The sequence below is a fragment of the Augochlora pura genome, chromosome 7 (genome assembly GCF_028453695.1).
Source record: "Augochlora pura isolate Apur16 chromosome 7, APUR_v2.2.1, whole genome shotgun sequence".
Lineage (NCBI taxonomy): Eukaryota > Metazoa > Arthropoda > Insecta > Hymenoptera > Halictidae > Augochlora > Augochlora pura.
The window spans coordinates 17187216-17210107 of NC_135778.1; the positions used below are offsets into that span (position 1 = coordinate 17187216).

The window sequence follows — 22892 nt, forward strand, 5'->3', positions numbered from 1 at the left end:
GTAATAATATAATCGAAATATACACATACCGACACATAGCTAATAGTTCCCTATAATATTTTAATTGGTACACAATATATTCTTATTTATAGAATATCTAACTCATGTGACAGAAAGTCGATTGGTATGATTGGTATTAAGTGTAGCTGCGTACATAGTAATTCTAAGCTGGACAGAGTGAAGCAAATGACAAATTTGAATCCTTCAAGATAATTACAGTTTTATATCAAACAGTATTTGAATCATATTTGAAACTCTACAGTTGCTTGCTTTAGAAAATCTCAAAAATTTAATTTAAACTAATTTAATTTCTTGTCTTAATATTGTTTGAGTTTTCCGAGGCGGGGCAATAGAATATCGATATTATTCTCGGCCTTTGTGGAAGCCTAATGGCTGCGAAATCCTTGAGAGAATTAAGTGGCGAATACCAAGATTTGCACAGATCGTGGCGGAACAGTTCGTTGACAAACGGATTCGATAAAAACGAACGGAAACGAAACTACGTGACGCGTCGCGACAAATTCGACCGGAAATTGTTGACTGCGACAAGGCGGCGAGGGTGGCTCTCAGAGAGAGAGAGAGAGAGAGAGAGAGAGAGAGAGAGAAGTCCGCTCGATTGCAGCGTTTCGCACCTCGGCCCCGTGATTCTTGAACGCTCGGGTTTAGGAAATGGGATCGACTCGCCGTTGGTTCAAGTTTCGACGCTGACTGGGGTGGGTTTCCGCGCTCCAACCCCTTGTTCCCATGGCCTATTCCCTCCAATTGCGGTGCATCGTGCGTGGGCGAGTCCATGTTGGGAGATATTTCTGTCGAGGATTTATTCGCGATTTCCCTGGGGACTTTTCGAGTATCCCAGTTTCCTTTGGCGGCCCTTTAGTAGACCGAGGATTTGTCGCGTTTTTATTTATCGAAGCGGAACGACGAGATTACGGTAAATCGCGGTCTTTGTTTTTACTGCAAATGTGACAACTAAATAAAGCTTTTGAATACTTTTGTACATAACAAGATTATTTTAAAGAACGATAGGAATACGTTTTTACTTTACGATTAGGGCAACCAGATTAGGGAGTTAAAAGCGAAGTCCATCACGCAATTTGCGGACCTTACCTGTATTATTTTTTAATTGATGAAAGCTGTTTAACGTACAATGGTCGATTACTAATGAATTACAGTTAGATGGGCATTAAAAATTTGTCGTCCTAAAAGTAGTCTCGGAATAGAATACGTCGATCGATATACACCATACGTTAACATGTACATACGATTGCTGTAATTGCGTTCGCTGTGAAAAGTGCGGTAAGCTTAAATCGCGAGAAAAATTGTCTTCTATGTTTCCCCCATGAATTCTTAAGACTGTAGTGAGAGTACTTCTACAGTGAGATTGTAATCCAATTTAATTTAAATACATCAAGTTTGTCTACTCCAAATTATAAAACAGTTATTGCATTTAGAATTTAACGGGTTCATAAATCTTTCAATGTATCGAAAATATTATACAAGAATGATGCATTCTTACAAAACTAATACGAAACATGTAGAGAACCATCATAGAGTCTTAATAGTTGTAAAGCGTTCCATTTAAATGTTCAAACTATACAGGAAAAGTTTAGTGATAAATCCAACAGTTTTTGCGCAAACTCCTAGTTTGCGAATGACATAATAAACATATGGCGGACTCGTAGAAAAAAAGACACGATCGGATTCGAAAGAAAGTATCTTGTTCGGAGAGCAAACGTCGAAAGCAGAGTTGTAACATAGGTAATCCCATCGTCAATAGCAAAGATCGGATCCACTGTCGCTTGCCAAGCGTGGCCGCGATTCCGGCCAGAACGTGAAAAGTATGCGGGGCATGCGGTATACTTGCGTCGAATAGCGGACCGTTGGAACGATCCCCTTGACTGTCCACTATTCACCGTCTACCCCTTGGCCCGCTGCTAATTGGCGGCACCGGCCAAGCTAAATCTCCTCGCCGCGGCGCAGGTATTTGTACGAGCAGCTTCTTCCGGTTCGTTAACCGGACGAATCGGACGAGCACGGCCGCAAATCGTGGCCGCACCTGTTCGCGGCCTGCTCGACTAGCTCGGCTCGGCTCGGCTCGGCTCGATCGGACGTCGGTTTTCGAGGGTGGAGCGACAATGAAATTCGATAGTCTCGGATAACCTATCCGGTGTGGCGGATCGGTGGGTTCACGGGTCAGCGGGCTCGCGACAATGCCGAAAGCCGGACAGGGATAGTCAATCGGCGATCAACGGGGAACCGGAGGACAGAGGGAACAGCGGTAACGGGGGAGGGGGGGTCGAGCGAAAGTGTGGCGATCTTTGTGTTAAGTGCTTGAAACTCAATGCATCCTGCCCATCCTGTCTCCCATCCCGTCTCCGAGACTCGGACGTGTCGTTGCCCTGCTGCAACGCTTTCAAACGCTCGCGAACGCTTTGGAACGGGTTACGTAGCATTGCGTACCTACGCGCAACTCGATCGACCGACTTAGACCGCTCGCCACTCCTCATTAACTTTCATTAACGGGTAATCTTCGGTTCGATACGGAACTATCAGGCCGTCCCGAGCCTGCAGAGGTTTCTCGGGACGTTCACCCCCGGCGGGACGCGCTCGGGGCCTTTTCGCAGGAAAATAACTTCGGTTGGGGTAGCTAACTGCTCTCTGCCTTTCTTTTGCGTCTTTTACTTAAAAATTCGACAGTTTTGCTTACCTTTAAATACAATAATTTGGTAAATCTACTTTTATCCACATAAAGTTAATTATTCTCTAAAGCAAACGGAAAGCTTAGCAATTGGTGATCTAACAGAAACCGGCTTCACTACCCTATCAAAGTTTTGACGGTCGGTCGTATCTCTAACTCTTTCGTTTCGGTTCTAGGATATCCGAGTAATAGTGGGTTAGTTAAATAAATTTACCCGGGCAAATTCGGTGGGCGAGAATGGAGGTAGAGAACGCAGTTGTATTGCGCTGTTCGAGCGGTGGTTAGGCTTGGCGCGTATAGCATGGAACATAACATAGGTGCACGTACATACGTATGTATGTATGTATATACGCGGTAGGGTAGGGAGGCGTGCAACAGTGCTCGATGCAACTCGCGCGGCGTGGATCTTTCTCGTCAAGGGCAAACATTTTGATCGATACAGACGCTAGGAGGAACACGGTTTCAGCCGTGTTACGAGTTACGGCGCAAAATGGGCACACAGCGTGCACCCACGTAGGTACACGAGTGAAACATACGTCGCGGGGTTAAGTCACTCGCCAGAATTAGAACGCGCGCCGCGGCGAATGATGGACGTGCGCGTTTCAAATTCGATACGTGCATACGGCCGGATAGGTGCCGATGCTTTTTCGTCGGCCCTCCTCGAACCGTTTACGCTCGCGAGGCGTGCCCGCGAGGCTGGTTCGCGATCGAGTTCCGTTCGAGGTGGTCTCTCGAGTTATTAACGAGATACCTAGCATCCACCGGCTTCGTTTTAACGACGCTACTGTGCGCCTCTCGAGTGCCTTCCCCCTCGTTCCTTTGTTCCCTTTTATTATCGAGCCATCGAAATCGCGCTCCGCTCTTCGTACGATTACTTGTCTGCTCTCTCGCCCTCTCCTCTCCTCTACTCTCCTCTCCTCTCCTCTTCGCCGCTCTCCTCGTCTCACTTCGCCAACTTCCGTCTACGCGCGGCTTATGTAACGCGTCATCCGCGTTCTCTCGCACATCGCATCGCGCTCTCGTCGCTTTTCGATCTAATTTTGACCGTTGCTACGCTTCTTCCCGCTAATTCCGCGAGCTTACGTTTTCACAGCCCGCTGGATCGTTCGTCATCCAGCCTAAACGATTGCGAATTACCTACCAATTCGCTCGCTGCACTTGCAAAACTATGCGTGCAATATCGAAATGAATCGAACCGATTCGCTGCTAACGCTTCACGATAGCCTGCAAAACCGTTTATCGTGTCCAAAATTATTTTAACGTTATCACGAGGTCTAAGGTCATAGTGTAGTAGGTCACTGAATTCGTCTCGGCTCCAACTGTATCTTTGCGATATTAAAAATATGTATTAATATTTACAAAATCGTAATGACTTCACTTATCTGTAGCAGAAACTTTATTTTTGACATTTTATCTATCGTAGAAAGATAATTCATTGCTGAATTTTTGTTGGAAATATTTCGTTACCAGATCATTGGAAATGTGTGAGAAGTCGCTTCGTCCAGTTTCGGTCCGGCTGCAGTTGCAATGGGTCGGCCGCGTAACGCTTTAGTTCTGGGAACGCCTGCCTATTAAAATCCACCTAGAATTCACATATTCAGATATTTACACTTAAAACTGTTTGCACGCTCAAATCTCTTCTCATTTCTTCATGAGCCAAAAAATTCGTATGGAATGAGATGAATAAGTGGAGCGTAGTGGTTGATATATACATGTATATATAAGAATGTATTACACACTTTGCACTTGTCATTTCATAGGAAATAATAAAAATAATTCATTTTAGTTTCAGTTTGAAGATTTCTTTGTATAACCGGTTCAGGAAGTTACCCGAAGGATCTAATATTTTCAATTTTGAAGCTTCTGACTTGACAGGAAACTGACTTGACAGGAAAAACAATTTTTTTAATATAAAAATAGAAAAATCGACTTTCCGCTACAAATGACCGGTTCGCTGACTACTGTGCGCCGTCGATATGCAGGTCTATCAAACTTGTTCGTTAAGACGTTGAGAAACCTGTATCTTGTGAATTCATTTTCAGGTAAATGTACTAGAACCGTGCGCGAGCACCGTACCGGAGCCGGCGCGGAAACGCTCGTTTTCTTTCAATTCCGTCGAATTAAAGCTCCATCAGGGGATTCGTTCCAGCAGACGCAAAAACTAGTGGACGCGCCATGTTTTCTCGTAGCGGGAAGTCGATACATAGTCGCTGTTTTACGATTCGATGGCAGCGCGGTTTTGATCGCCGAGTTTCCGACTGGGAACCGGCGGCTAATGAGCGCGCAACGAATCCGAAGAGATTTCGCGCGGCGAGCTTGTCTGCATCCACTGGATATATAGATAGAACAGTAGGCATGGAAAGCACGCGGCAACGCACGCTTCCGCGACCGTAAATTAGGCGTAGCGAGAGCTGAATTAAATCGTTGCACCGACCATTTGAAACGGACCGTCGCTAGCCTTCTGTACCACGACGCAAGGATAACAGATTCCTCGATAAGATCGCGATCGCCCGACCGATTACTCAGGGATTGCGGATCTCTCGCATTCCGCGCGTCATTCGAGCTTGGCGAAACAAATGTTTGCCAGCAACCTACCGCAGCAGTTTTTAAACTTCAGCCCACGGACTCGTTGGGATTCTTCAGCTTACAGGGGTCCGTGTATGCCGCTAAATTTGATTTATTTGACTTCGTTGGAAACATAGTTATCGTGTTGTGCAATCCCAACAAATCGTCCATTGTATTGACCGGACTCGTTTTAAATCTTCACTACTTTACAGCAGACAGTATATGTTTGTAAAAAAAAGAATCTCTTTAGACTTCTATCTATTTCGAATATTGAACAAGACATTGCACATCCATTGACAAAGAAACATCGTCATCCTTGCAATAGCAAACTTCCTTTCGTCCAACTGTTCTTTAATGCAAAACAAGAATACGTGTTTCGTTATCAACGTAGTTGATTTTTACAGTGAATTAAACATAAAATCGTACCAGTTTACATAGTAAAAAAGAGAGTACAATACATGAACATATCGAGGTTGTTCAAACTTTGCACGAGTTCTATCATAATATAAGCTTGATTAAAGAAGTTCATGTTAAATTAGTCACTGAAACGTGTTTATAATACTTAATTGACTTTAATCGAATGTATTTGTTTACAGGTTTTATTTTCTCGTTTTACAATCAATACAAGATATGCATGTAAAAACGAAAGATCGTTTCGATTGATTTCGATTCGAGTGCTAAAGAGATGAGTGGAGGTCTGGTAAAATATACATCGCATCAAAGCGGTCCTCGAAAGCACATAAGAATCACTGACCTACCCTGTTGGCGGGTCTTGAAACCGCGAAAGAATATTTCTCGGTCTCGCGCACAAATGTTCGTCACGATCTACGCGTGTCTACAAATTGAATAATGTCTGTTATCGTGCTCGAGGCATCTTGATTCTTTGAATTGAAGCTCGCGTGACGATTCCCGGGGAATACCCGCGCGCATCTTTAACAAAGATGGCACGTAGAATGACCGAAGCGTACAGGAAATTGTCTCGGTGCGCTGACCCGCGTTCACAGCTGGATCGAAATAACTTGGCCTGGTTCGCGGAACCATCGAAATCCCGTGAAAGCCCCGTCTCGACCGATTCCGGGGTACCAGACGTTCCACCGTCTTCCGTAAAATTCGCTAAAGGCACGCGATCTGGACGTCTCTTCATCGTCGACAACCCGCCGAGCATTGCCGCGTCGCTTTCTTCCCTCCTGCATCCTGCAACCTGCAACCTGCAACCTGTAATTTCGTACGAGTCCATCATCGCTGCACCGTCATTACATCATTCGTTCATTATCGTTCCCCTGCTGCTTTCGCATTTATTCGAGCCCTCTTTTCAAGCTAAGACCGACCGATTTGTGAATGGATTTCCTCGGCTCTCCCCCTCCTTCTCCCTCTCTCCCCGTCTTCAACAATTATTCCGTTACGCGTTGCTATCACGAGTGTGTCGATGAGTCACGCCGGAGCGTACGCATCTTACGCTTACGAGCCACGCAGCAACGTATTCGTCAGCGTCGATACCGAACACGATTCACGTACAATGCCAGTTACACGACACGGGACACGATCCCGACTGAATGATAGACCGCCACGCGACTACCGTACAATTACGACGTGTCGCGTTTCTGTTCGTCCGTGTTTAACGCGTTGAATCTTGAAAATCAACTCCGAAAGGAATTCCCAGATAACGAAGAAATTTCATTAGCGAAACTGAAGCTAGAAACTTTCAATTTGTCATAGTCGGTTATCTCTTTGGTGTTTCAACAAATTTTGAAGATTTTTATTTAGTCCAATGAATTAATTTATAATCGAACTAGTCCAACAACGTGTTAATCTGTTGTATAACAATGAGTCAAAGCTGATGAAAATTTCATATATAATCAGTCAAATATGAATGCAATTAGTTTTTTCTGAATCGAAGCAAAATAAGAGGAGGACAAGTAAACTGAGACGTAAAAGCGACGAAAATGATCTCGATCTATTAAGAAAATTATCAAGAACGTAGAAGTACTAATAAACGTAGTAGCTGTGAAAGAAATCGTAGTGCAAGAGATTAACTAATTCGAACACCGTTGCGTCTCCGACGCTATTAAACTGTCGTAACGAAACTGTTTCATCAAATGATTTTTTTATGGATTTGCAATCTTGTCGCCGAGTGTACGTTGCAATGGAATGCCAAGTCGAGCGGGATGAAGAATGTTAGCGGACAGAAATTAATCCGAGTATTTTTAGATCAACGACAACTCCGTAAGAAACTAATCTCGCGTAATATCGCTCGTCGTTGGAGACGCGGCACCGCGACATCTTTTTCAAGTTTCACGGTCTGGAGGAGCGACGTCGCGACGGGTACTCGGGTTTGCGCGGTACATCGGCGAGGGGGAAGGGCCGTAATCGAATAAGAAGTAGGTTTTCGCGAGCGCCACGGCGCAAGGTTCGCGGGGTAGCTGGCAATGAGTTTATTGGATTACCTCACCGCGCGGCGCATCGTTGCAACTTGACCCGACCAATTCCGCCGGTTGACTCTGTGCGCCCACGCTGAGTCGCTTCAAGTCGCGACGATGCACCACCGTTCTACAGTCTATCCACTGCCGAGGGTATTCGACGAGCCAGTTCGAGCCGTGTAACACAGTTTATCCGGCTAACATTCCGAATTGTCCGGCTGCTCGAGACGCTCCTGCTGCTCAAACGGGCCGAACATGCCGATCGCGACCGGCGTGAAATCGATCCGCGACGAACAAGGATTTCGATCGAATACATACTTCCAATTCAGCATCCAGTAATTCGAATTCCGAGTCGCGAGCACTGTCCACCGAACAAGAACGGGAACAACGCCGATGCAGAGATTCGTTCCTTCGATGGGAACTGCGGCAGGTCTCTAATTCGATTTCATGGGGCGAATCGCGCGCAAGCATACGGTTGCGGAGACGGTTCCTATGGTATGGCAGACTGCTGTGCCTTGTTCCATTATTTTCTTATTTTTAAATAAAAGATTTTTGTTTGTTTTCCCAGTACAATAAACTTGTTTACCAAATAAGACATATTAAATGTTCTCACTTCTTTTATTTTGTTTATTTTTGCATTAAAAAATTGAATGCGTCTTACTCGATAAGTATAAAGTTAATTACGTCCGAAAACAAAGCGAACGCAGAGCAATCAATGGTCATCCCATAGTAACCGCTACCCTAGATGGCGACTGCGACACGCTTACACAGGCCGGGCTGCATTCGGAAGGCCGTGGACACGGTCTATTCGAAAAATTAAGCCGAAAATTTGTGTTTCCGACTCATTTGTCCGCGTTGAATCGGTTCCAACGGTGGCACGAATTCTGGGACGCCTTGCACAACGGCAGCGACGGCGGGCAGATTGAAAAATCCCGCTTTTGTCCCGAATAAATCTGTGGAACGCGTTTCTCGACGGATGGGGCGAAAAAAAGGTGGGAACGGAGGAGAGAAAAACGGGCCGTTTTAAATCGCGACGCATCCAGCCAGCCAGCCAGACGCTGGAGAAAAGAGTCCAAGGGGCTCGATTGCGCGAGCGAGGGTCAACGAGAATGTCGCGTGCGTCGTGCACGCGTGCACTCTGCTCCCTGCACCCTACAGGATGGTTACGCCAGCCGCGATACATTCGCGACCAATGTAATCGCGGTATGCGTACCCTCTGCGCACCTGGCCCTCTCATGGCTCGACGTCCCTCGACGGCCCTCGGCTTCCCCTCGACTTCTCCCTTGGCGACGAAAAAACCTTTTACGAATGCGAAACACGCGCGAAACGTTTTGTGTCCGACTAATCGCAGCCTCGATCCCTACCAGCTGGTACCAGACGACAGCGTTAATTCGCGTTCGTTGATACGTCCCTGATCGTGACACCTAATGCCACCATGACGGTGACCTACGGTTCCCTATCATTCGACTTTGATCGTCGACGTGGTACTAAAAGGTGCGACTATCGACATCGTTCTCGATGAATATCTTATCGATAAGTCGATGTATCGACGACATTGTTAACCTTTTGGCATACAAGTACGAGTCAGACACGTGCTGAAGACTTCTCATGTGATCTATTAAATACAAATGCCATTTGTTTCTTCTAAATCGAAACAGATTCTTCTGTTATCTGAAAATTATTTTGTTCTATCAAATCTCTTGTACGATTTCTTTCACATTCAAGTTGATCAGCACTTCTCTGTCTCCAATAGTTTCCACCATATGACAAGACAATTTTTGCTTCTTACATGGGTTTATTTGCCTACATTACTAAATTTTGATTTAGTAGATTATGTAGGAAATACAGTGTAATGCATATTGTTTGGTAATAAATATTGTACATAATGCCCAAGAATAATATTAAGCTTGTAGGACGACATAACTAATCTATTAAATAAACGAACGATATTCGTACGATAATTGAACGATATTGGCAAAAAGGTGAGAGGTGTTACCACAGGTGTGTATGAACTGGTTGTGTCCCGCCGAGTTAACGTAAACCGAGTGCTAGTATACTATATATCTCTGATCATGTTCTTGCAAAAGAACTTCCCGGATGACCCAATATAAGTGAAATGTCAGCGTGATACAGAAATTACTTCGTCACTGGCCTAGAAATCGCAGAATCATGAAGCAACAGCAGTCTACGTCGGTTGCGATAAGGCTCGTGAAACGAGGGGTGAAAGATAATTTTCGAAGTTCTGCAAGAAACTAGGGAGAGGAGAACGATTGTCTCAGCGGGTTCTGTAAATTTAGCGAGCTTCGGCGCGATGAGAGGTTCGATGGTGAGCGAGGGTAGCTTTGTCTCGGTATATAGGTATAAGCGAGGTAACGTTGCTCGAGTCGATCTTTACGATAAGTCGAGGGGACGAAGGCGACACGGCGCGCGACGTCCCCCGGTCGGACGCGCATCTTCCTGGTTATAATGCCAGCGGACAGCGTCGAGAAGCATAGACGTTTGCTGGCACCCAACCAGCTGCCAGAACCCGTACGGGTTCATCCGCGTGGCTCGACCCCGCTCCGCCAGGACGATGCACGATGCCCGATGCGCGATGCGCGATGCACGATGCACGATGCACCGAGCAGACGACGCTGCTCAGCACACGGACATTTCGCAATTGCTCGGGAAGATTAATGTCGAGAGCCAGAGTCGCGCGCGACCAACCACGGCTTCGGGACGTCGGCCGTCGCGCCGTCGCGCCGTCACCGGACCGCTGACATTATGAATCGTGGCTGCTGATTTTTTCTGAGGACTTCTCGATCGAACCGGCGCACCGTCGAAACTCTCAATTGTATCTCGGGAAAGGAATCGGACGTTGATCGACAGCGGTGAACGCGCGGCATTCGTCAGACCGCACTGACAAGATACATGGAAGATTCCTTGTCCAATTTGCAGGCTTCAGCCTGCTGTCCACCGCTGTATTTCACGGCAATTAATCAACACCGTGGCGGGGGAAGAGAGAGTGATGCGACAGAAATTTATGTCGCCTCGATTCCGTTCTCGTTCGATGTTATTTACGATTTTTCGCCTGGATCGCAAGCAATCAACCATAAATTATAAATTCCAACCGGAACAAATTAAACTGGCTTCCCCCCGTGCCACTCTCTCGGATTAGTTCTCTACGGTCCAGTCGGAATAATAATAATAATAATAATAATGATGTCGCTGTCGGATTATTATTCATGGTATGTCGGTGGTTCGGATTGCGAAGAATGGCGTGGCACCGCTCCCTTCAGCCCTGCTTATCGATGTACGGTACTTTTGTGGAACACCGTACAATGCTTTCGATAGAAGCGCATGCAAAGTTGTGTTGGTGGAAACCTGGACGGATGAATTGGGTCGCGCCAAACAACCGATTTTTAAACAAGAATTGGAAAAACACCGCCTTTCCCTTCCGGCGTCCGCGAGCCGGATTGCTGTGCACTATTTTAGTCGTCTGAATACGCGATCTAGAAACTGCAGGCACGTTGCGTCCTTTCTCGCGGCGATGCTCGGAGCCAGTTCGCGCTGATCGAGCATCGATCCTCGTTGTGCGTCGTCTATGCCCATTTTCCATTTTCCATTTTCCATCCATGCAAACTGCCCACGGATCGGCGTGTATCATCATTTAATTTAACCCTTCGCATTATTACATCCGTCAGAGCTACGTTGATTACGATTGTTTCGTCCTTAATTATTTTCTGGATGTCATGAGATGATTCTTGTAGCACGATTGTCCTTGTTTACTTTCATTTTCAGATTTCGATGACGGGATTCGAATTTTGTTTCGATTCCATAGAAATGATTGGCAGCTATATTTATCGAATAGTGCACGAAACGTTCGTCGCGAGTCTGACTCGTTATTATAGCGCAAAGGGATAATTGACTTATATATATATATAATTTATTATTACATATTTTATCATGTTTATTTATATGTATATGTATCTATTACATTGAACGGTGGGGAATCAGTGAACCAGGCTAGCAGTTTATATAGACATTAGCTGCAGACATATCAACCTTATCGTTATTATAGTTAATGAATATAAATGTCCTGTAAAGTGGGTTAATGAAATTAAATTTCAATGAGCATTGTGGGATTCTAAAGGACTAGGCTAATCTAACAGAACGAGGTGGAGCGTTAAAGTTTAGAAGCAAATCAACGCTAACATTGTGTGCCCTACTAGGCACAACTTAACTGGTTGAAAGAAGGGTCGGCCGCAGTTTGTTTCCTTCGATTTCGTTATCAACTATTCAGCTTTGTAACGCGTTCCCGGCGGACAAAGTTTAGCAACGTCTCCCGGTTCGAAAGGCGACGGTTTCGCGATCGCGGAAGTTCCGCGCGAAACAACCCCCCTTTGTTCGTCCGTTTCGCAACGTAAACGCTGTGGAACTGTGCACTCCTTGGCACGAGTACAGAATTAAATGAAAATCGCGGCGCGTCCGTCGTATCCCTTAACGAATCGCTCTTTGTGTACATTAGCGATCGTTTTCCCTCTTATTCGCTACACGGGAGTGCCGGGAAGGGTCTGCGATGCCCTCGGCAGCCGAGGGTAGCGATTCTATATGCGTTTCACGACAAACGAGCGTTAAAACGCTCGTTCGAGGTTGCTTCCGGGATCGTATCGGCTCAACCTCCCGACCAACTAACTTTCGAAATTTTGAATTCTGCTTCTCTCTCGTTGCAACTCCTTGATAGGCAATCTCCAATATTCGTTAGAAAATAGAAAACACAGGAACAATATTAAAGGAAAATACAAATTGCGCTCAACGCTTTGACTGCCATGCGAATCTCTTTAAATATATCATAAAATTCAAGTAATTTATTATTTCAGAATTTTCATGTCCGAGCAAATAGTTCCATTATCCGGAAATGGGGGACATGGTTAGTCGAAGTGTTAGAAATACGAGTCCTCAAACATTACATAATATAATAGAAGAAAAATTAGCGACATACTGTTTGCATGCGCCATAAAAATCTCTAAGGAATCATACACTACTTTATTCTATAAAACGTCGCATTTGAATCTCAAAATTGTATTAATAGAATGAAAAATAGGAATATACACTTGAACAGTTTCAGAGTTCGCCTTGCGAGATGATCTTTACTCTATTGCGTTGCAATGGCTTCTCATCTATGTCGCGTTGGGATGCGGTTTATGTCGCATTGTAACGTCTTCTCTACTTTATCGCCTTATGACGAGTTCTATTGTGTCCGCTGTCACTTCGATTTTGCCCTGATTGGTTGCAGATGAAATCGGTTGTATGCTCTTATCGAGTTATAGATATGTGTAATTATTGGTCTTAAACTGCAGGAATGGGAAACTGGGAGGTAACATTTTCTGTCCATCGATAAATTCGAGAGTAGTTCGCAAAGTGTAGGTATCCTATGACAGGCGTTTCTCAGACAGTCGAGCGTACCAAGCCATCGCGATAGACCGTGGCAAATCTCGCAGTCGGTCTGCTTGAGATCGAAGAATCACGTCAAACGAGAATTCGTGCAAACGCATAAATATCTAGAATCCAGCGGTATCCGGAACTCGGTGGAATAGAGATGGCGCGTGAAGGAGGAGCGATATATAAGTAGACGGACTTGTCGCGACAGGATCGCGATACGAGGGAAAAGTAACGGATCCCAGGCAGCGACATCCGTCCACGCTGGTTGGTTTTAATGGCACGCAGAGAGACTGACAGAAAAGTCAATTACTCCGGTCGCTAATAAGTCCGGGCACGCCAGCCGCGACGCAGGAAGCGTGTCCTTCGACGTCGGAGCAACGCGTAATAATCGGTTACAGTTTCCGTCCGTCATTCTCCTGGTGCTCCTTTCTCAACACTCCGCCGCGGTGTTCGCCGCGTTGCGCGACCGGTTGCTCTCGTCTCTATTCCTTCTCCTTTTGTGCTTTTCCTCTTTTCTTCTTTTTTCTATGCTCCCGACGCGTCTCTGTCACGGGCATTAACGTAACTGTAGTACCGGCCGGACCGTAACACGAGCACGGTTCTTCTTCTTCCCTCGTGTGCACGCGCAAGAATCCTCGGATGCACGCAAAGTCGACAGGATTACGCAGCCGCGGTGCATATCTCGCGATAGGCGAGCCTTAGTCTTCGCGTCTCGCACGCTCGTTCGGAGAGCTGCGAGCAGAAACGGGTCTCCACCACGGATAATTAGATATCCAGTGTCGTTCGCCGTGGTTAACTCGCCCCGATTTTTTCTTCTCGCCCTGATCTTTTCTTCTCGCCCTAAAGCGCCCGATCGCTCGGTCGCTTGCGTTTCCAAACGACTACGCTCCTCCGCGAGGAGACACGTAATACGTTTTAACGTTTCCGCGACGCTTGGGAAATCGGTTCGCCATTACATATTTGCCGCGTCCACAGATACGATGCTAATTGTTCGTAACGCCTCAGCTAACGGCGGTTGCTCGATCGTCTTTTATTATATCCGGAAGCTGAAGCGTTGAGTGTGAATGTAATTCCGACGAGGAGATTTGTTCCAGCCGTAAACCACAGCTTCTGCGCAGACATTGCCTTTTGGAACCTTCACCTAAAAGACAACTGTTGCGGCACTCTTTGTAATCTTGTCCCACTCGAAGTCCATCGACCGACGCTGAAACTAGTACGGCTGCTGCTCTTCTTTAACTCGTATACATATACTTTCCTCGCGGTCCACTGCCAAGAAATTTCGACTCTGACTACACATGTTCCAACTTTGCGGAAAGTATCGGAACAAGATTGTCTGTCCTTCCAAAAACCTAACTGTTGCCTCGCAACTTCTATTTTTTATGTATCGCTTGATTCTAAATTAATTATTATTAATAATACTAGTACTATTATGAATTTATTTGTTCTCTCGAAGTCGTATTATCTGAGAGGTTCTTAGCTAGTACATGTCTTGCTAAATAAACTACGCCACAATTCACGTGTGACTTATAGTTTAGAATCTAATTAACATTCGCATTGGCTTGAATAATTATAAAAGGAAACTATATCGAATCTTATAGCAGAGTTGGACATCATTCGAATAATAAAATTTTATTTGAGAAATATTTCAAATCAATTCTTCGCAACTCTGTTCTACAGATTAATGGGTTTAAAGAAGAGTAGGCCATTTTCGATATTGTCTTCGTGTAAGTTTCACTCGACGCCTCTCTTAATAGTGAATTTGATCGTATTAGGAAAAACCCGCTACGTTTAAGTAATATATGATGGATATTGACGAGCTCACCACATAAAATGCATTCAGGATGATTATGTCTATAAGTCGTGGGTAAATTTTGAATGTCCTGTTAGAATACGTAGATCTTTCCAGGAAATTAGTGGGTTCTTTGAGGTTTCAGATCCGTTGGCTTTGATATTATGAAATATTAATGATTTACTGTATTCGCTGCAATTGGCATTGCGCGTTCTACCGTCTGCGCGGACAAAAATGATAAAGTGCTATACACAGAGCCCGGAGCTAAATATTTCTAGCGATCGGTTCGTCGTCGATTCGCGCGATTGGTCTCGCGTTAATAATAATCGCTCTGGTACCGGCAATAAATGCAATAAATGGTCCGAGACAACAATGGCGCCGCGCGAGTCGCGCCGAAGAGAGGCGAGGAGCGAGGTTGGAGAGTAGAGCGTGAACCCGCAGAAATGAAAGGGGGCGTAATTTCGCGGAGGAACAAAAGAAAATCGGACGGGGCCTGAAAATTTATCGCCGACTTAAGAAGGAGCGGAAGATCCTTACAGGCGCGGTTTCGGATTTACTGCGAGTGAATCACGTCGGATGTACGATGTTCCCACAAGTCGTGAGAATCATTTATTCCGTGTCCGCGTTGCGGGGAACCTCGTGTTCAACGTGAAACCACGTTCGAGGACCATCTTCCACAGTGGTTCTCCTGACCCAATCCTAAAGCCGAGTCAACTCGCGCATAATTGCCTTGTACCAGCACCTCTTTCTGCCCTGTCCAAGTTTTATTTCCCTCGAGCACGCATGAGACTGCATGGAATGCGATAAAATGATGACTGTCGCGGGCACTCGCATACTTCTCCTGGGTTCCATATAAAATATTCGCGTGAGGAAAACTGTCTCAAAGTTGAACTTTTCAAAAGTTTTCGCGGTGAAAGCATCGCGCTACCGGATATCGAAGCGATATCATCTACCTTTAATCTGCAGATGGATATATCCACGACGATGCACATAGGGCGGATAAAAGGTTGATGTTAGGAGTGCAAAAGTCAGAAAGCCAAACATGGAATAAGTATTCGATACTATTTCTTGCGTCAATGCGGATGTTCGCAGATCGTAAAATCGACAATTTTATTTCTCAAATTAATTATTGTTAACCGTGCAAGAGATCGAAAGTATTAAGGACGGCTTCGAAATAAAGGATACATATATTATACATATATTAGAACTTCAATATTGATTCAAATTATAATTGCCTTGTTCAGAAACATTAGGGAAGTATTCAAATAAAAAAGAAAGATACTTTTCGGAAATTTTTATATAAAGTTCTTCGAGGATGTTTTAAGAATTCAATTTTTTAAATTTGATTTATGAAATACTTACGAGATTCGCCCGGAGTCGCATTAATTTTTGTATAAACATTCAGAATGGTATATGTGGTTCATGTTTTCATCAAAAAGTACACACAAATGAACAAATGAGAGATTTGTTATGTCTACCTAAGGGGTTAATGTGCTTATTAATATTGGATAATAAACAGTATTTATTGAAAGAAGTTATAGAGATTTCAGACAAGAAGGAAGGATACATTTGCTAAAAAAATACTAATATGACAATTTGAAGCAGCAAAAAAATTTAACGTTCGCGTCTATCGTAATATGGTAGATAAATGTGTTTTAAATGACATTTTATATTATTAAGGCTCAGCAGCTTTGTTTCTTACAATTTTTAAAGGATACAGCGGACGTCTTTGTCAATGACGTCACGACTTTTGGCGTTAGGCTGCCGAACCAATCCCCATCGGACCCTTTGATAAGTTTGTATAATTGGTCGGTCCAGTGCCCCTCTATTTTTGTAAATTCCTTGTGGAGGGGTTTTTCACCTCCACGTTTTAGCAGAGAAACAAAACTAGGTTGTTTTGTACAACACACGTTGTTTTGTACATAGTTACCTCTTATTAAAATATAAGTATTATTTGGTGATCAACTATCTCAAATCCTATCTACTGTTTTTAAATACCTTCGCTGAATATTGGGTTCAGTAGAAGACGTACATTCGTTGCGCAAATATTACCTGCGAACCTGTATGTGCCCTTAACAAAATATTGTATGTATAACCGAACTATGTATTGTATCTATCATATGTATCATATGTATTGAGATATTTAATGCGTTGCTACCTCTCCGATATTACAGCCGCGATTGGTCTTCTCTACAAGGAATAATAAGAGAAACTAGCAACGCTGCATTAGAGAAACAAACATTGGAATGCACACTATACTCAGGACTTTTACTTTGCCGGTTAGCTCTATCATCATCGGAACAGCGGAACCGCGATCGACAGGAAGTCACGGTGCCGGAAATCTCGTTCGATGTAACGTTAGAAGCGGCCGGAAATAGACACGTTCGAATCGCTCGATCGCCGGTCGCGTTATCGAATTAAGCGGCAGGGGGTGACGAACTCGCGCGCTCCCTAATCACGCAATTAAAATGCACGCCGCCGCGTTTGTTTGTTTCGAGACCGAGATCTTCAGCCTGGTTTCGTTGAACCAGGTTTCGGCGCTGGTATTCAGGACGGCCTGCCTCGACTCGTGGATTGATTCGGTCGAGAGCTGGTCTGGTTCACCGGTTCGGGAGACTGTTGCGAATTTTTCGCATCGCCGAGCACTCTAATTGACGGGCAGGGTCGCCGAGCTTCGATTTTGGCTACTCAGCTCCCACCGCTGTGTTCGAGAATGCAGCGTACGACGCGAAGCGCGACCAGGGTTGGGTGTTAATCGATTCAGAATTTTAATTTAACGCTTGCTCGGCCGCCGATGAAAGTGTTGCGCCATACCTTCGGATTTCTTTCGTTCGACAACGTCCGTCGAATTCGATTTATTAAATTCTACGTAAATAGGAGCGGAAAGATTCTTACGTAGATACATGTTGCGCATTTGGCACGTTATCGGCCTCCTTCGTCTTTTGCCGCGCCGCCGTTGACAGATAGGTGGCCTGCGATTTTAAAACGGAGAAATGCGGGCTAATGCAACACGCGCGCGCCGACTAGATGGACTCTAAAGGGTTAAGGAGTTTAATAAGCTCGACTCGATGCGACGGCGGGGACGGTGGTGGACCCCTGTGTCTGCGTCGCAGTTTCATCGCCGTCTCGTCTGTTACGTAACCGTCGCGTGTTCATCCCGAGCGCGAAGCAAATATTATGGTAATGCAATTCATAATCGATACTGGAGTACGCGCGAGAAGCAATTTCCCGTGAAAATTTTCAGCGGTTTAGCGAGGGAGCCGGTGGAACAATACCAGTCAGCTGGAAAATATTTGAAAGATTATGTAACCCGGTGACTACGACGACGCCGCGCCAGTTTCCCCCTGGAGATGGCGAGGATACTGGGTCGATCGGTTTTCATGGATGGTGGAGATAAAATTGGCGATAAGCTGGCCGGCGACGATAATCTTTTGTTTTCACGACGCTCGCGAAGATCTCGCGTTTTGCGACTACTTTTGGTTTCTCCAGATGTTATAAGAAGGATTTACACGTGTTCTAAAGGGAAACCAGAGCTACAGCTGCAGTAAGATATGTATATACTGAATCGTATGCAACGAGAAACAACTCATTCCGACATATCCTAAAGAAGTGACGTACCTTTACTCGAGTTACAAAATATTAATCATTACAAAACATAAAATTCACATTTTTAGTTTTTCAAATAATTTCGAACATGGCTGGTTCGTTAGAGAGAAATTGAGTAAATTGTCCCCAGTTATCCTCCAGCTTGTAAACAAAAGTGGATAACCAACAACTCTAAAAACGAGACGCAAGGCTCGAATAATTGCATCTCCTGTTCCCAAATTGTCCCGTTCCTCATTCTTAAACAGTGATTGATCATTGCACACCATGGCAAAGTCTCTGCCGGATGCACGTAGAGTCGCAAGTTCTCCGACAACTCGAAGGAAGAGGGTCGGTCAGCTCGACGAACAGCGGGGTCACGCAGATTTATCAATTTAGCGGGACGACGCAGGCGGTTGTCTCGATGCCGTAATCGCGTCGCACAACACCGCTGAACGAGCTCCGCCCTCTTTGTTTGTGCTCGCTCTTTGCTCGCGCTGTGCTCACGCTTTGCTAGCCACGAGCGATCTACGAGCAATCCGCGAGTTCCGTCTACCCGCCGGCACGTCTCGCGGTGTCTCGATTGCAGTAAACGAGCTCTAGGGTACTCGTGGACCGATCGATCTCGATATCTTCGAGCCTCTTCTCTTCGTTTGCGCATAATGAAAGAGTCGCGAGCGCGTTTCTCCGAGTGCCGAAAAAGAGATCACTCGAGTGAAACGGAAGCGAGACACGGGGGCTAAACAACACAACGAGACGCGCGACTCGGGACGAAGCAAAGGGAGGGCCTGCTCGTCCGTCGAGTAGGTACCGTATCCCCGGAAATCTTCTCCTCGAGAAGAGAGAGCCTGGCCAGACGGTCGAAGCCACTCTTTTTTCCCCAAGACGCGTCGGCCCCCGAGGAAGGTTTTATTCTCGATGTCGCGCATTCGTCTGTCGGCGCACCCGCGTTCTGTTCTAGGAGTCATTGCCCTTCTCCCGGTCTATCCCGAGGTTCTCACGCGTTTCCATAGACCGGGCCGGGCCGGGCCAGGCCGTGTCGTGTCGTGTCGTGTCGTGCCTTGGCTTGTCCTCTTTCGCGTTTCCCCTCGCAGCCCCTCTCATCCGGCAGCGCATCGCGCTCGCTCGTCGTACCGTGCTCGTGTCACCTGTCTGCGAAAACAGGTGCCTATTCAGGCGGCGAGATCGCTTCCTCCCGCTTCGTCCCGCGCCACGCCTCTAGACCGACGGTCGACGCATTGCCCATTGAAAAAGAGTGGCTGTGCGCGACCAGGGTTGAAGGCTGCCTGCCGGTCGCGTACCGAGGGTGCATCCCGCCGTTTCTCTCGACTAATGGCCTTTTTTAGAATCGCCCCCGCGATACGCGCTACCTACCCCCGAGCGAAATCCCGTTCTCTTTCTACCTGCCGATCGTCGGCTAGAATGCTGCCGCGATTGCCTTCCAGGCGCTTTTCGATACAGTTTCATCGTACAAATAGAAACCTGCGTTGAATGCATTTCACTACAAAGAGGTTCGACTCTACAGGATTATAGGGGCTATGAAGGGTCTTAAGAAGATAGGGAAGGTGGGGATGAATCTAAGGAAATCAGGTAGGGGTGTAGAATCCGTCCAACGAGACGAGAAAGAAGAGATTAACGAAAAGTTTTCGTGATCGATGCTGCATCAGCAGTTGGGTCAGGGCAGAATTGGTAGTGATCATTTATCGATGGCCCTCGCTGGCAAGTGAAAACGAAATTTGAATCCTGGAATTTTGATCAAATAAGACATATTATTAAATTTTCTTATTATTTTAATTTAATAATTATTGATGTCCTTAATCCTTTTATTTTGTTTATTTTTGTAATAAATATGTAATATGTTTTATTCGATAAGCATAACACTGATTTCAAGCCACAGCTACAGTTGATCACAAGTCTGTTGATCGACAGCGTCATGACCACCCCCGCCTCTATGCTTAATCTAAAGGCGAAAGTCTAACCACGAAATATCGCGTTTTTGTTGCAGACTGTCCAAATGCCAGTCCATAGCGCGAGCATCACGAAAACCATCAACTCCGGAGCTGCTTGCCACGAGCGTAAGTATCGGAACAATGAAATGGCACTTGTCCCCGACTCGGTTTCACGGTGATTTTACGCGAGGCCCACCGTGAATAATTCACCGTCGAGACGAGCCGACCTCGCCTCGATTTCGGATTCCCGATTCCCGATTCCCGATTCGCGATGTTTGCGCGCTCTTGTTCGTGTAATTGGATCCACTTGGAATATTGGATATTCTTTTCAGAACTGCGAGAGGTCGCCCGGCGAGAAGAAATTTTCCGCCATTTTCTGTTCGTCGGGTTCTATTACGCTCGCGAGAGGAAACTTGTACGGGTTTCTGTTTGCGCTATTGGAAGTTAAAGTGTGTTCGATAGCTTTGAAGTTATGGGGAACAAAATAACGCGCGTTTCCGCGATATTGGTCGCGTCTAACAGACGGGTCGCCGTCTCCGAACCTCTTCTCCTTACCGTTATGTCTTCGTTTCATGTCCCCTGAGATTAACCCCTTGCGATGTTTTGGATTTATATAGATTTTTCTTTCAAAATGAGATGTGCAGTGCAAACGCACCTTTATTATAAGATTTTGATCGACAAATCAATATAGTCGATTCCTTCCTAAATAATCAATGGATCGCAGCATTCATGTCAGAATGGAATTACTAAACAAAATTATAATAAAAATTCTGCTTTTCATTTCTAGTGACATTATTTCTTCTTTCCAGCTAATTTGCAAAATTCTTATTTATCTCTTTATCAAGGTTAATACTTAACCTGATTGGTTTCCGAATCGACCATATGATCTATACTGTGTAAATACACAGGCTTGTATAACTTCCGTAGCATTTTGTTGGAATTAAATTGTTTGAATTCGGCAAATAAATGATTACTTTCGTTAGCATGTGTATATTAATCCTATAATTGTTGTTTAGACATATATATGTCTAGCGAAGACTATCGTTGTGGACTATGGTGTAATTGTTCCTGTTTTATACGTCTGACATGAAAATGTTTGATCCTGTCTTGATCTAGACAAACAGTTCAGTTAATAACTTGACTGTACAGTACATACAGTGGTTCCAGAAAGGGTTCACGTACTTTACGTATTTCGACAAATATTATTGTTACCCCAACGGAGTCCACGCTACGCAAAAGAGTATCCCGTTTTACTGATGTACCCGCATTGAAATTGTTAAGACATGCACGTACATATTTTCTTTAATCAGATCTGAGTGAGCCCAAACACCATTACCATAAGTTTTTATAAACAACGTATAATTGCGGAGCCAGCTACCGCGTGGTTTCCGGACGTGATTGACTCTATACTTATCGAATAGGAAGGTTAAATAATCTGCAAATCGTGCGTTGGAAGTCGGGAGTTTGGAATACCCGAGAGGAGTTACGCGGAAGCTTAATTACTAGAGAAGATAGCGCCGAAATCCTGAATGGTGTTATTCCGGTGCTTCGACGGTGAAGGCGTCGCGATGCCGGTAGCTGGTCGAAATGATTATCTACGCGCGTCGCGCCGCGTCGGCTCGCACAGAGCGGAGCTCACGAGAGTGCATCGCGAAGTCTCGAGCGATGATTGAAGCCCGGAGGTCGATTCACGAGTGCAGTGTGCGCGGAACCGATATAGGTAAACGCAATGTCGGTGTAGGCGGCGGAGGCGGCTGTGTCGGTGACTGGGTCTGTCCGATATAGACGGTTTTCGCGTCTATCGCATCGGCGCTCGGCTCGATCGAACGACGGGTCGGGGCGGGACGAGACGAGACGCGGCGCGGCGCGACGCGAGCACAGTTTCAGCGAGGAGCGAACTTCGGAACACAGTGGAGTAGACGTAGGTATAAGCGTCCGAGGCCGCCATTCCTCCATCCTTTGGATCGGTTTTGCGTCGCGGTCTCGCGCGACGTTCCCCGCCAGTTGCGGCGAGCCGTTCTCCTGGCGAACGCCCGCGTTTCTTCCGCGTTCGATCCTTCCTTCCATTCTTTCTCGAGCCGCGACACGATCTTTTTCTCTTTCCCGCCAGAATACCGCGCGCCACGCCACTCCAAGGTAACTCTCCGAACTGCTGCCAACAATCGCTTTATTGTCTTTCTAATGGTTCACCAAACTTCCGGCTGACGTACGTTGTTTACATTATACATATACGTTGCACGCGCTATTCTCCATCGACCTATGCGCCCTTTTCCACTCGTTCTCTCGTCATTTTCTGTCCAATCACTGTACAATAAGTACTCCCGAATAGTCCTTCAGCTTATATACAAAAATTGGCAATTTGGGAAGAAGAGATAGGATTACTCAAGACTGGCGGTTTGTTTTTATAGTTGTTGACAATCGGCGGCTATAAAAATAAGGCGCTAGTCTGTATTCATGTATTTCCGCTGGAT

The 22892-nt window shown here is 45.6% G+C and overlaps 1 protein-coding gene across 3 annotated transcripts in view; it reads left to right on the forward strand.

Moving 5' to 3' along the window:
* Positions 1-22892, forward strand: part of LOC144473608 (uncharacterized) — an 84839-nt gene that overhangs the window by 9431 nt on the left and 52516 nt on the right. The window contains exon 2 of one of the 3 annotated variants that reach the window (XM_078187634.1): positions 20478-20547. The gene's annotated coding sequence lies outside the window, so the exon portion shown is untranslated. Of the gene's footprint in view, positions 1-20477; positions 20548-22422; positions 22628-22892 lie in introns of those variants that run through there. The other 2 variants (XM_078187636.1, XM_078187635.1) reach the window with 2 other exon arrangements.